The sequence below is a fragment of the Stenella coeruleoalba genome (genome assembly GCF_951394435.1).
Source record: "Stenella coeruleoalba genome assembly, chromosome: 9".
NCBI classification, from domain to species: Eukaryota; Metazoa; Chordata; class Mammalia; order Artiodactyla; family Delphinidae; genus Stenella; species Stenella coeruleoalba.
Window position 1 is genome coordinate 26,063,870 of NC_137155.1, and position 14,334 is coordinate 26,078,203.

A 14,334-nucleotide genomic window follows, 5' to 3' on the forward strand; every position below is an offset into this window, starting at 1 on the left:
TGTTGTAACCTTACACTAATACAACATTATACATCAACTATAATTCAATAACACTGGAAAAAAATTTTTAAATATTTGTTCAGTGTGTAAAAAAAACTACAATGGAAATAAGTTGTGATATGCACAAATTAACATCTTTTATAAGTTTACTGATTGAAAAGCTTTGATTCAACTTAATAGGTAAGGTAAATATCCTACGTTTTTAAATACAGAAAGAATTATTTTTCACAAACTTTAATGTAAAGTGCTACACGGAAAAGTCATTCCATTATGACTTTTATATTTACTTTTCTATGTATAACAAAAATCCCAATTCTACAATAAATATTCCCAAAGCAAGTCCAGTTAATTCCAGATGAACAACAACTCAGAAAAAATGTTTCCACTTGAAACTGGTTTTGAAAGTCATGTCCAAAATCAAATTGTCCAAGAATGGAAACTATCAGTGTTGTTAATGTATTCAGTACAGTGGGAATGACTGTTAAAACTGATGGGGATCTACTTTCCACCACTGTGATTTGGGCTGGTGTTTATGCATTCACCCCTACTTCAGAAATTACAAATTATTTGTTTTAGTTAACATACATTTAATTTTAGAAAGCCAGAATCTGGCAAACCTCTCATATGTGTGTATTTGTTTGTTTCTTGAAGCTATTTAATTGCATATGGCAGTTCACTACTTAAGGTTGGTAAATGATAATGTGAGAGCCTTTGAGGATGAGAGAGAATTAATACGAAACCCTGCATGTTGAAGATTTCTTAAAGAGGCTCCTTGGAAATATTGACAAGTTAGAAGATAACTTCATTTCCCAAAGGTCAGCTCCTAATGCATCTGACAAAGAAGGTGAAATACTGGTAACCAGAACACTCAAACCCAGACAGCAGTATGAAATATGAAAATCGATAGCACTTTGTCCACTCTTACACTGCCTATTTCTGAGAAAAGAGAAATGAAGTATCTTTTCCCCTCTATTATGAATGTATTAACTTCTATTTGTCTACTCTGAAACTGTTGATGTCCAAAGTTTTGTGGAATGGGGCTAACTTTAAACCTTTAGTTAAAACAACCAATTTTGCTAACATCAAATTATCATTTATAAAGGTAAAACTTGTGATACTGAATCATTTGACCATTCACCTAAACAAAGAACTTAAAGTTTTGAGGGACAGATGGAAATAATAATAAGGTGCTTTATTTAGGGAAGATGAAAATAGGAATTTGAGAGATTAGGCGTTCTTGAATCCTGGAAGACAAATTTTTCCCACTCAGTAATTTTGTCAAGGTAGAATGACACTGTTTTCCTTCCTAAATAGGCATTCACAAACAGATGTGTATTTTAGGGATTCAATACTATAACAAAAATATAAATCAGAGCTCTCCACTGCCATTGCACTTTGTCTTCACATGTATTCACTTATGGTTTTACAACAGGGCTGCTAAGTGGAGTATTTTCCAGAAAAGGCTCCCCAGTTATTCTAGTATGTTGCTATAATTCCTCAAGCTTTATGCATGGTGAAATCATTATCTGAAAAGATTCAACTGTTCAAAGAATGGTTATACACTAGCTAGAATTAGCAGGTCTCTAAACTACAGACTTACCAAACACAGTACTGTACAAAGCTTAGAAGAATAAGTTGGCTGGAAAATGAGAGAAAGCCAGGAAAGGAATGAAACATGAGGGCGCTACCCTAAAGTGCTGCCACAGTGGAGTAGTCAGTGCCAATTTTTAAAAGTATGAATTGGAAAGAGAGGCAGCTCAACCAGTAAAGGAGGCACTCCATAAATGAATTCCATCTAGGGATGGAATGACCTTGCTTTTTCCCAATGAGTCATTAGGACTTCATTACCTCTGTATATAAATAGAGATACAGACATCAAAACTTCTACTTGTTTTTATGACTTGCCAACTTCTGCAATGCATACTATGTTTACTATAATTTTTATAGTGTAAAGGTCATCGTTCCTGTTTCTTTGTCAGTAATAGAGACTAACTACTGGCCCATCAGTCTTATTTTCTTCTAATCAAATTTTATTCTGACCCATCTTCCCATCACTATGATGAAGTCGATCCCATGAGACCACAAAGATGAACTCATGTTCCTGTGGAGATGTAGACTGGAAAATGCAAAGGGAAAAATTTCAACAAATGCAAATTTTTAAACTGTTCATTTCTTACAGCCTTTACATGTATCAATTTTTTTTCCACCACAGTAAACAACCACAGTGTAACCGTCTGAATTACCACTGTCCTTTATTTTACTTATGAAGAAACTCAGGTGCCCAGAGAATAAATGACCAGCCTACAGCTATATACTATTACAATGAAAAATCACTCAAATTACAAAAAAAAACAAAAATGAGAATTAAAGTACAACAGATGTATATGCCATAATGAAAGTCCTGTAGGCTGAGAATCTGAAGAGCCAGGTTCTGGTCTTGGCTTCGCCATTAATTACCTGAGTAACTATGAACAACCACTTAACCTCTTTAGATTGGTTTCCTCACATGTTAATCACCCTTGTACACTCAAAATGATTAATTCTTTGACTAAATTGCATTTTTGAAATGGAGGTGATAAAACATTGCTAAAAAAAATAAACCCAACCACAGATATTTTACAGCCTTTCAAAGTACAGTGCTGCATCTATATTTTTTGGAATCTTAACAAATGGAGGGAGTGATCAATGAACAAGTCTACATATCCCACGACCCTTATTTAAGCTTGCCTGAAAGGAAGTAGTTAAAATATTCATTTATTACTTTTCATATATTTAAATGATTACAGGGTCAGGGAATACTTTTAGGTTATCAGGAATTTTGGAGCTAATTTATTTTGATTCATTCATATCACCTCAGAGGAAGTTGCTGCCGAGGTATGTTTGGATACATAAAATTGAATATCACGTACATGTCTTAGGTAGTAAGTTAAGAAATTTCATTTCACTTACGAAGACACTTCCTGGGATAATTCCTAACTTATTTTTTTAAATATAAGATCCAATAAACAGACTGCAGTTTTCTTTAAACATGTTCCCAATATGAGAGCTGTGCATTGAATGTTTCTGCAACTCTCCACTTTGACCATCACCGCCCAACAGAATAATGCCAACGACTGATTCCTAAGAAGTTCAGGCTCTTCCGTGGAAATTTCAGAATCAAGGTACTAACCACTGTCTGTGACTCTCCAACATCCTCGACTTTAAGTCAGGAAAGGTTAAAAGCACCCATTATGCGTAAATATTTGTGTTTTAGACATATACCTGGAATAATGGACACAGAGGAACATTTTTTAAAGGTTGTGCGTATTTATGCTTTAATACTAACTCTAATTTTCTACTTTTATTTATTTGATTATTTAACTTGCATCTTTCCAAAAAGGATCTGAGATGACTCATACAAATATATTCAGTTGAACAAACAAATATACTGCTAGGGGTGCTAAAATGAAGGGAAATAAAAAACGAAGAAAATAAGATGGGAACGCTGGAATAAATGCTATTAAGTGAAAGTTATTCTCTAATATCCTATACACTGTTAAAGTGAGTATCAAAATTGACCCCAGGCTTCTTAAAATTCAAATTAAAAGTCACTATAATACAGGAGAAAAACTATATCAATTGCTTAAGAGTACTGCCTGATGTGATGATCAATTTTAGGTCTCAACTTGACTAGATCAGGGTTGCCCAGATATTTGGCTAAACATCTCATTTAATCATGGGCACTTCCACGAGGTAAGACCTACAACTACCTCCGTTTTCTAATTGCAAAAAGAGAGCTTTTAAGAGATTCAGTGCACAGCTAAGGTTATTTGGTCATTGTTGGTGCCAAAATTTGAATAAGAGGTTGACTGGAGAGCTTAGCTATTAATGATCCATGTGAGATGGGGTGTTTATCACCACTGTATACTCTCAGAGCTTAGTCATCCCCAATTCTGGTCCCCAGAGATGAAGAGCATCAAGATTGTTTGACTTGTTAAAAGCTTGCTCCTTATAAACAGTGACTCCATAACCTTATATAGAAAACTCCCAATAGAAGCAACTAAGTCTAGTCTATTAAGGGATTATGATGTTTCTGAACTTGAATACATTTTTGCAGAGCTTGATATTAATAATAAAGTAAAACGGAAGGTCTTCCCAATATTCAATAGCTGTGATTGATATAATTCAAAACAATTCAACAGCAAGAACATCAAAAGGAAAATTTAGGTTAATATCAATTTTAATTACCTATCGTATGTATTTAAAAAGCTGTCTCAAATGACTACGGACGTGTTCATGTTGCTTTATTAATTGGTGACATTTTCAGTTTTATACATCTTACTTTAAGAAAACTGAAATGTTTGTAGATAACTTGTGATAGAGTTTCAAAATGATTTGAAACATTTTTTGGTATATACTTAGGCAAACAAAACAAAACAAAACAAAAACCTCAAGCAGGAAGCTTCCCTCCTTCTTTAAGAATATTTCCTCATTTTAGTTTTAGAGCCAGCATTTTAAGTCATAATAGTGGTCTTAGCACCAAATTATAGTCCGTGGACTTGGTGTATTTACCAAGCAATGGCTGACCTATTTATCCCTCTGCACTGCTGCAAGCTGCTTAGATGAAAGAATCAGAAAACATACAGGAAGAGGGAACAAAGAAACTCTAATCTCAGGTAATCTCCAGAAAACACAGTGCAAATAATGGACAGTGCTGACTGCATAAACCGGAGGAAGCTCATCTTGAGTTCTTCCTACTCTAAAAACAACACGAATTACTTGGGGGGAGGCAGTGGACAAAGAAACAAGACTAAACTGGGATGCACCAACTCAGGGTTCATCCGGAAATTTTCTCAAGGGGGAACTAATTATTATTGCTAAGCTGCCTGCTAATTATCAGCTGTCAATGAAGGCATACTCAGAGGATTTAGTCATTTCCTCTCATGGTCTTTCTTTTAAAACTGCAAGGGAAATAGTTTTGAAACTCACTGACATCAATATATTATAGAGACAGTTCTCCTCACTTTGTCAAAATATAATTAAATTCCACACATCCATGTACAAGATGGGGGAGGACAGAGTACATATTTTTAAGCTCTCAAACAAAAAATAGATCTCCTAGGGATGGGTGTTTCCTTTTTTGAATGCATACTTCTACCAGTCACCTGCAAAGTAGTGACTTCCTGAGACCCAGGACTTTAAACTTTTTATTATTTTCCAAATCAATTCTTTTATTCAATGTCTTAAAGTTAATTCAACAATAAAATATTGAATCACACACAAAGTCAGCATTATTAAAGAAAATGAAATGTAGAAATAAAGGTTAGAAATTTCTTCAACTTCTTAACAATTCCAAAGGAAAAGGTTTCTTACTACATGCTTTGATGATTTTGACAGACCTGATCAATACTCACTAATGGCTTGTAATAACGTTGAAACAGAGTGGTAAAGAAATAAGCAATTAACTTTTTTTTAAGTGTAAACAGGGCTTCCTAATTGGTCTTTCCAGCAATGGACTGTGGCCAGCCTTTCAGGCACTTTCTGAACTTTTAGATTTCTATCTTTCTTACAAGTCAAAGGTCCACGACAGGCATTGTGGTGTTCCAACTTTTAATCATAAACTGCTTCCAACAAAAGCAGAAAAAGTTCAAAAGTACACATGAATAGCCTAGGCATTAAACAGCCTTTTACTTCCTTGGTCAAGGAAAATAATAGTGTCAGAATTTTAATATTCCTTATGTTCCTATCTTATATAAATTATCATTATTCAGTGTTATACACGATATTCTGCCTTACAGGTCTCTGAACGAACACAAGGGCACCATGGGACAAAGGTTACACAGAATCACTGTCTATGCGTGTACTGTCTATGCATGTACTGTATGTGTGTGAGTGCACATACTTAAATCATTGAACTGAACAAAATCATAGAATATAAAGTGCTACTCCATAAAAGTCAATGATTTAACAATTTTTGATTGCCTCCTAAATATTTAATTACATTTTATTCCAGTGGAGGCCAAAGGAGCAAGTCCTAAGTGAACAGCTTCCGAAGCTGAGCCTGCAGGCCAGAGGGACCCTGACCTGGGACCACCCTGTGTCCTTCATTCAACATTCCTTTGGGGCCTTGTAAACTAGGACATGTTATTCTAAATATAATGGAAAGGCCCTCAAAGGTTTTAAGAGCAAGTACATGACTGGATTTATTTTTAAAATACCAATGGGTTTTGATATGCATAATTGCCAGCAGGGGGCAAAAGTTGAATAAAAGGTATGGGGAAAAAAAATATATATATATTATAAGCAGGTGAGGAGAATGATAGTAGTAAAGCATGGTGCACTGTGACGGCAGAGCCCTGAAAGATTAAGTGGAAGAAAGCTAGCCATCAAATTTTACACAATACAGTAAAAGTCTTTTTTAAAATGTAAGCTGTTTAGGATTGGGGTAACAGATTGTAATTCATTTTGATGAAACATTCAATGCATACTGAGATAATCTGCATTAGGTACTAGATCTGGGGTTTCAGAGGGATACTAAAAATCAATGTAATTATGTAAAAATAACACAAATCAGATTTTGGCATTCTTCATTTTATTTCTGTACATCAATTTTAGGTAAGTTTTTTCAGGCTTACATACCGGAGAAAATCAGGCCGGTTTACCTTTTTTTTTTTTTTTTAAGAAAATATTTTTTATGGTTCAGAACCAGAAAGAATATAAAGATTTACAATGATAGATTCCCTTCCATCTGGCCTCACTCTCCCTGTAGAGTTCTCACTCCTTCACCCTGAAGGGTCAAACCCTGTCTACTTTCTTGGGTATTCCTCCAGAGTTTCTTACACCTACACAACAAATAAGGTAAGTATATAGGTCTTTAATACTTTCCTAACTTTTGGTATATAAAAAGAATCGTAATATAAGCTCTGTTGTTTACTTTGCTTTTCTTCACTTTATATACTTTAAAAGTCTTCCTGTACCAAAACTCAGAGAGGATACAGTTTGCATGATATCCCACTTTATGAATCAGCTATTGGCAGGCACTGAATTCTTATAAATTTTTGCTATTAAAAACAGCACTACACATGATATCACTTATCTGTGGAATCTAAAAAAAACGATATAAATGAACTTCTTTACAAAAGAGAAAGACTCACAGACATAGAAAACAAATTTATGTTACCAAAGGGGAAAGTGGGTGGAGGAGGGATAAATTAGGAACTTGGGATTAGCAGATACAAGCTACTATATATAAAACATAAACAACAAGGACCTACTATATAGCACAGGGAACTACATGCAATATCTTGTAATAACCTATAATAGAAAAGAATATGAAAAAGAATATATATATAAATGTATAACTGAATCGCTTTGCTGTACACCTGAAACTAATGCAACACTGTAAATTAACTACACTTCAATTTTTAAAAATGGTTTAAAAAACAGTGCTAACAATGTGTATACATGAATATATGCCAATTCACATATGTGAAAATATATCTGTAATATACATTTTTAGAGTGGAATTACTGGGCCTAAAGAAACATGAGTTCATAATTTTTTACAGATACTGCCAATGTGCCTCCATAGGAATTATATCAGTTTAATATTCTACTACTACATGTGAGAGTGACTGTTGCACATCACCTAAGAGAACAGTATGTTATTAAAATTTAGGATTTTTGCAGATCTGATTGTGGGAATACAAATTAATTTTCTTATTATGGATGAAGTTAAGCATCCTTTCCTATATCTCAGAGTACCTTATTGTCACTTTTTGCCATTTTTCCCTTTATGTCCATTGCCTATTTTTCCACAGGATTAAAGGTGCTTTGTCAACACCTGAATTTAAGAAATGTTTAAACTGTTTTTATGTTTTGTGCCATCATGGCTGAAAGATGAAGGAGGCGAGGCTCTTAAATGTAGAAATTTGTGCTTCAACCATGTTAGAAACATATATTTAATGTGTTATAGTTTTGCTTTAGTAAGTAGAGTTAACTCTTGATTATCCAGGGAAATTAACCAGTTTGTCATTAACAGCTCACCAAAAAAAATGTTATAAATCAAGGAACATGCTTGGTCTCCCGGAGGCTGAACTGGGTGTCAACAAACTCCCAGGCACAGCTGTTCAGCTGGGGAGCCCTACGTGGGTCAGGAAAGGTGGAGCCTTGGCCACAGTGGAGGTGCCACCGTTGGGGCAGTGACAGTGGTTTTACAGCCAGAGGCCTTTGTGAGATGTTTTCTCCTCCCTAAGGAGACCATGGTTGATCCAGACATTTTCCTCATCCATCCTCCCTGCCTTCAGGGGCATGTTTCCCAACTGGCCTCTTCAGACTCCAATCCCCTTCAGACTTCCTCTGGATTTTTCCGATAGCTCCATTTTTGAAGATCCCCATTGAATCCATTTTTACTCATTTGGTTTTGCTTTAACAATTATTTCCAGTCACTCATGATTCCCAAATTCACAACCCTTTCTCATACACAGATTAACTAGGAGTTATATTAAGAGGCATAATATTTTTTTAATAATTTACTCACTACTATAAAATATCAGAAATGTTGTGCTTAACATGCAGTTCCCCAAGGCCACTACTGTGGAGGTCAATTTTTACTTATAGTCAGGCTTTTATTGAACACTAGCCAATGAGAAAGTTTCTTTCACATGGAGGGGAAAAATGACTCACTCAAAACTGACCTTTCAACCCTACTCTTCTTAACTTGACTCTGTGTTGATTTCTGGACACTTGTTTACGAGAATTCCAAAATTCGAAATAACAAGTATTCTACAAGATGTTTTAAACGTTCAGTCAGAGCAGAAGTTAACAAAGCCAAGAATATGTGTGAAATGCCGTAACGTTTTCTATACTGTTAGTCATTTAAAACTTATCGAGAGGAGGGGTGTGAAAGGACACATGTTCCTAGAAGTCCAACGAAGTGCTCTCAGCATTATCATAGTGTGCTATAGGTTTGATCATCATCTGAACATCTTCCTTTCAAAATATTTTCATATAATCTACGAAATTATCTGTGATAATAAAGCTTTGATTTCATTTAGTTATTTGTTACTTATTTCTTAATGTGAGACATGTATAAACAGCATTCATTTTACAGTAATATCTTAAAAGCCACTTTTTCTGGATTATGTCATTTCACTAAGGATTGGCTCTCATTTAATATTTAAAACTTGAATAATAAAACACAACTGTTCTATACATTTACACTGTATTCTGTCTTAGAATTGGATTTAAAATAAATGAGCAACAGTACTTCATAATGCATTTCCTCTAACACACACTGAACAATCTTGACTCCCATCACTCAAACTACACCCCACAAAAAACTGCTTTTTGTAAGATACTTTTCATTTTTGAACAAAGTTGGCTAAGGTATACACAATTGTAATTAGCATAATTAGCTGTTAAATTATAAATATATTTCAATATGATCTTGACCCAGAAGTGCTCTATGCTATAAAACTAATACGTTTTATACAGGTTATATGTTTAATTAAAGTTAGGTCATGCTAAGAAGGTGACTAGGTCTATCAGCCACTTTTTCATTTTATAGTTGATCATTTTAAATATTAGATTAATATAACTTGCTAAAAAGTAGCATAAATTTTAGGGGCTTTTCCCCCCCAGCTTTATTGAGATGAAATGTAATATTGGGTTAGTTCAAGGTATGCAACATAATGATTTGATATACATATATAGTGAAATGATGATCACAATAAGTTTAGTTAATATCCATCATTTCACAGTTATAATTTTTTTTCTTATGACGAGCATTTTTAAGATCTACTCTTATCAACTTGCAAATATACTGATAAAATACGGTACTGTTAACTACAGACACCAGGCTCTACATTACATCCCCATGACTTATTTATCACTGGAAGTTTGTACCTTTTGAACACATTCACCCATTTCCCACACACCTAAATTTTTATGTTTTTGTTGAAATTCTGTACCTTTCTATAACAACTTTATCGATCACTGGTCTATAATGTTTTCTCTAATAAATACTCCATCACATAACAACAAACAAGCAAATTAACTAAAACTGGAATTGAATTTTCACTTCATCATACACTGGTTCAAATATTTGATATCTGAAATTCTTCAAAGTAACATGATACTCAATTTCTTGCCTCCTATATTGACCCCCAAATCCATACTTATTTAGCCAAATGCCTACTTGCCATCTTCTCCTGGACTCTAACAAACTAGCTTTTCCAACTGAGCAAATGAAGAATAACTCGTGATTTCCACCTATAAACCAACTCCTCTCTCAGACTTCCACTCACAGTAAATGGTTCTTTGGATCTCGCCAAAAATCTAGGATTTGTCCTGATTCTCCTTTCCCTGAATGCCATACTATCGGTCCTCAACATCTCACTACAACTACCCAACTAGGCTAGTGAAACGGCTTCCGATTTTCCTGCTTCTACTCTCCCCAACTCCCCCTTCCACCCAATTGGTTTAAAAATAGTAGCCTTTAAAAATATTAACTGCCGGGGGCGGGTGGCAGGGGAGGACCTTCAAGATGGCAGAGGAGTAAGACGTGCAGATCACTTTCCTCCCCACAAATACATCAAAAATACATCTATATGTGGAACAACAGCTACAGAACACCTACTGAACGCTGGCAGTAGACCCCACACTTCCCAAAAGGCAAGAAACTCCCCACGTACCTGGGTAGGGCAAAAGAAAAATGAAAAACCAGAGACAAGAATAGGGACAGGACCTGCACCAGTGGGAGGGAGCTGTGAAGGAGGAAAGGTTTCCACACACTAGGAAGCCCCTTCACTGGTGGAGACGGGGGGTGGGGGGGAAGCTTCAGAGCCACAGAGGAGAATGCAGCAACAGGGGTGCGGAGAGCAAAGCGGAGAGATTCCCGCACAGAGGATCGGTGCCGACCGGCACTCACAAGCCTGAGAGGCTTGTCAGCTCACTCACTGGGGCGGGCGGGGCTGGGAGCTGAGGCTCGGGCTTCTGAGGTAAGATCCCAGGGAGAGGACAGAGGTTGGATTGCATGAAGACCGCCTGAGAGGGTTAGTGCACCACAGCTAGCCAGGAGGGAGTCCAGAAAAAAGTCAGGACCTGCCGAAGAGGCAAGAGATCATTGTTTCGGGGTGTGTGAGGAGAAGGGATTCCTTCCCTGTGTTCCCACAGAAGGCAGAGCACCACCTAAGCGAGCTCCAGAGACAGGCGTGAGCCGCTGCTATCAGTTCAGACCCCAGGGACGGGCTTCAAACACTAATGCTGCTGCTGCAGCCACCAAGAATCCTGTGTGCAAGCGCAGGTCACTATCCACACCCCCCACCCTGCATAGCCTTGCAGCCCACCACTGCCAGGGTCCCGCAATCCAGGGACAACTTCCCCAGGAGAAGACATGGCGTGCCTCGGGTTGCTGCAACATTATACGGGCCTCTGCCACTGCAGGCTTGCCCCGCATTCCAGTTGTGACTACCGTACCCCTCCCTCCCCCCAGCCTGAGTGAGCAAGAGCACCCTAATCAGCTGCTGCTTTAACCCCCTCCTGTCTGGGTGGGAACAGATTCCTGAGGGTGACCTACACGCAGAGGCGGGGCCAAAACCAAACCTGAACCCCAGGACCTGTGTAAACAAATAAGAGAAAGGGAAATCTCTCCCAGCAGCCTCAGGAGCAGCAGATTAAATCCCCACAATCAACTTGATGTACCCTGAATCCGTGGAATACATGAATAGACAATGAATAGTCCCAAAATTGAGGTGGTGGACTTTGAGAACAACTGCAGACTTGGCTTTGCTGTCTATGACTGATTTGTTTCTCATTTTTATGTTTATCTTAGTTTACTTTTTAGTGCTTGTTATCATTGCTGGATTTGTTTGTTGGCATGGTGGCTCTCTTTTTTAATTTTATTTTAATAATTAAAAAAATTACTTTTAATTTTTCCTTTTTTTTTTAAATTTCCCTTTTTCTCCCTTTTCTCCTGAGCAGTGTGGCTGACAGGGTCTTGGTGCTCCAGCGTGGTGTCAGGCCTGAGCTTCTGAGGCGGGAGACCCAAGTTCAGGACACTGGACCACCAGAGACCTCCTGGCCCCACGTAATATCAGTCGGCGAGAGCTCTCGCACAGACCTCCGTCTCAACGCTAACACCCAGCTCCACCCAATGGCCAGCAAGCTCCAGTGATGGATGCCCCATGCCAAACAACTAGCAAGACAGGAACACAACCCCACTCATAAGCAGAGAGGCTGCCTAAAATCATAATAAGGTCACAGACACCACGAAACACACCACCAGATGTGGTCCTGCCCCCCAGAAAGACAAGATCCAGCCTCATCCACCAGAACACAGGCACCAGTCCCCTCCATCAGGAAGCCTACACAAGCCACTGAACCAACCTCACCCACTGGGGGAAGACACCAAAACCAAAGAGAAATACGAACCTACAGGCTGCAAAAAGGACACCCCAAACACAGTAAGTTAAACAAAATGTGAAGACAGAGAAATATACAGATGAAGGAGCAGAAATATGCAGATAAAGGAGCAAGGTAAAAACCCACCAGACCAAACAAATGAAGAGGAAATAGGCAGTCTACCTGAAAAAGAATTCAGAGTAATGACAGTAGAGATGAGCCAAAATCTTGGAAAAAGAATGGAGAAAATACAAGAAACGTTTAACAAGGACATAGGAAACTAAAAAGCAAACAAACAATGATGAACAACACAATAAATGAAACCAAATATTCTCCAGAAGGAATCAGTAGCAGAATAACTGAGGCAGAAGAACGGATAAGTGACCTGGAAGATAAAATAGTGGAAATAACTACACAGCAGCAGAATAAAAAGAATGAGAAGAGTTGAGGAGTCTCAGAGACTTCTGGGACAACATTAAATAGACCAACATTTGAATTATAGGCGTCCCAGAAGAAGAGGAGAAAAAGAAAGGGTCTGAGAAAATATTTGAAGAGATTATAGTTGAAAACTTCCCTAACATGGGAAAGGAAATCAAGTCCAGGAAGCGCAGAGAGTCCCATACAGGATAAATCCAACGAGAAACACATCAAGACACATACTAATCAAACTATCAAAAATTAAATAAAAAAGAAAAAAAATTAAAAGCAGCAAGGGAAAAGCAACAAATAACATACAAGGGAATCCCCATAAGGTTAAGAGCTGATCTTTCAGGAAAACTCTGCAAGGCAGAAGGGAGTGGTGGGACATATTTAAAATGATGAAAGGGAAAAACCTACAACCAAAATTACCCTACCCAGAAAGGATCTCATTCAGATTCAATGAAGAAATTAAAACTTTTACAGAAAAGCAAAAGTTAAGAGAATTCAGCACCACCAACCCAGCTTTACAACAAATGCTAAAGGAACTTCTCTAGGAAGGAAACAGAAGGGAAGAATAAGATCTACAAAAACAAACCCAAAACAATTAAGAAAATGGTAATAGGAACATACATATCGATAATTACCCTAAATGTAAATGGATTAAATGCTCCAACCAAAAGACACAGACTGGCTGAATAGATACAAAAACAAGACCCGTATATATGCTGTCTACAAGAGACCCACTTCAGATCTAGGGACACATCAGACTGAAAGTGAGGGGATGGAAAAAGATATTCCATGCAAATGGAAATCAAAAGAAAGCTGGAGTAGCTTTCAAAATTCTCATATCAGACAAAATAGACTTTAAAATAAAGACTATTACAAGAGACAAAGAAGGATACTACATAATGATCAAGGGATCAACCCAAGACGAAGATATAACAATTGTAAATATTTATGTACTCAACATAGGAGAACCTCAATTCAGAAGGCAAATGCTAACAGCCATAAAAGAGGAAATCGACAGTGACACGATAATAGTAGGTGACTTTGACACCCCACTTTCACCAATGGACAGATCATCTGAAACGAAAATAAATAAGGAAACAAAAGCTTTAAATGACACATTAGACAAGATGAACTTAATTGATATTTATAGGACGCTCCATCTAAAAACAACAGAATATACTTTCTTTTCAAGTGCTCATGGAACTTTCTCCAGGATAGATCATATCTTGGGCCATAAATCAAGCTTTGGTAAATTTAAGAAAATTAAAATCGTATCTAGTATCTCTTCCAATCACAATGCTGAGACCAGATATCAATTACAGGAAAAGAATTATAAAAAATACAAACACATGGAAGTGAAACATATTTTACTAAATAACCAAGAGATCACTGAAGAAATCAAAGAGGATATCAAAAAATACCTAAAAACAAATGACAATGAAAACACAACCACCAATAGGATCTAGAGTCTGAACTCCTGAAACCATTTTTATTAAAGAAAATAGAAAATTCCTCAAAAAAAAAA

General features: G+C 36.9%; 1 protein-coding gene across 3 annotated transcripts in view; it reads right to left on the minus strand.

Annotated features, from left to right (window-relative positions):
- SEMA3E (semaphorin 3E) overlaps window positions 1-14,334 on the minus strand; it is a 568,411-nt gene that overhangs the window by 277,559 nt on the left and 276,518 nt on the right. The window lies entirely within an intron of this gene.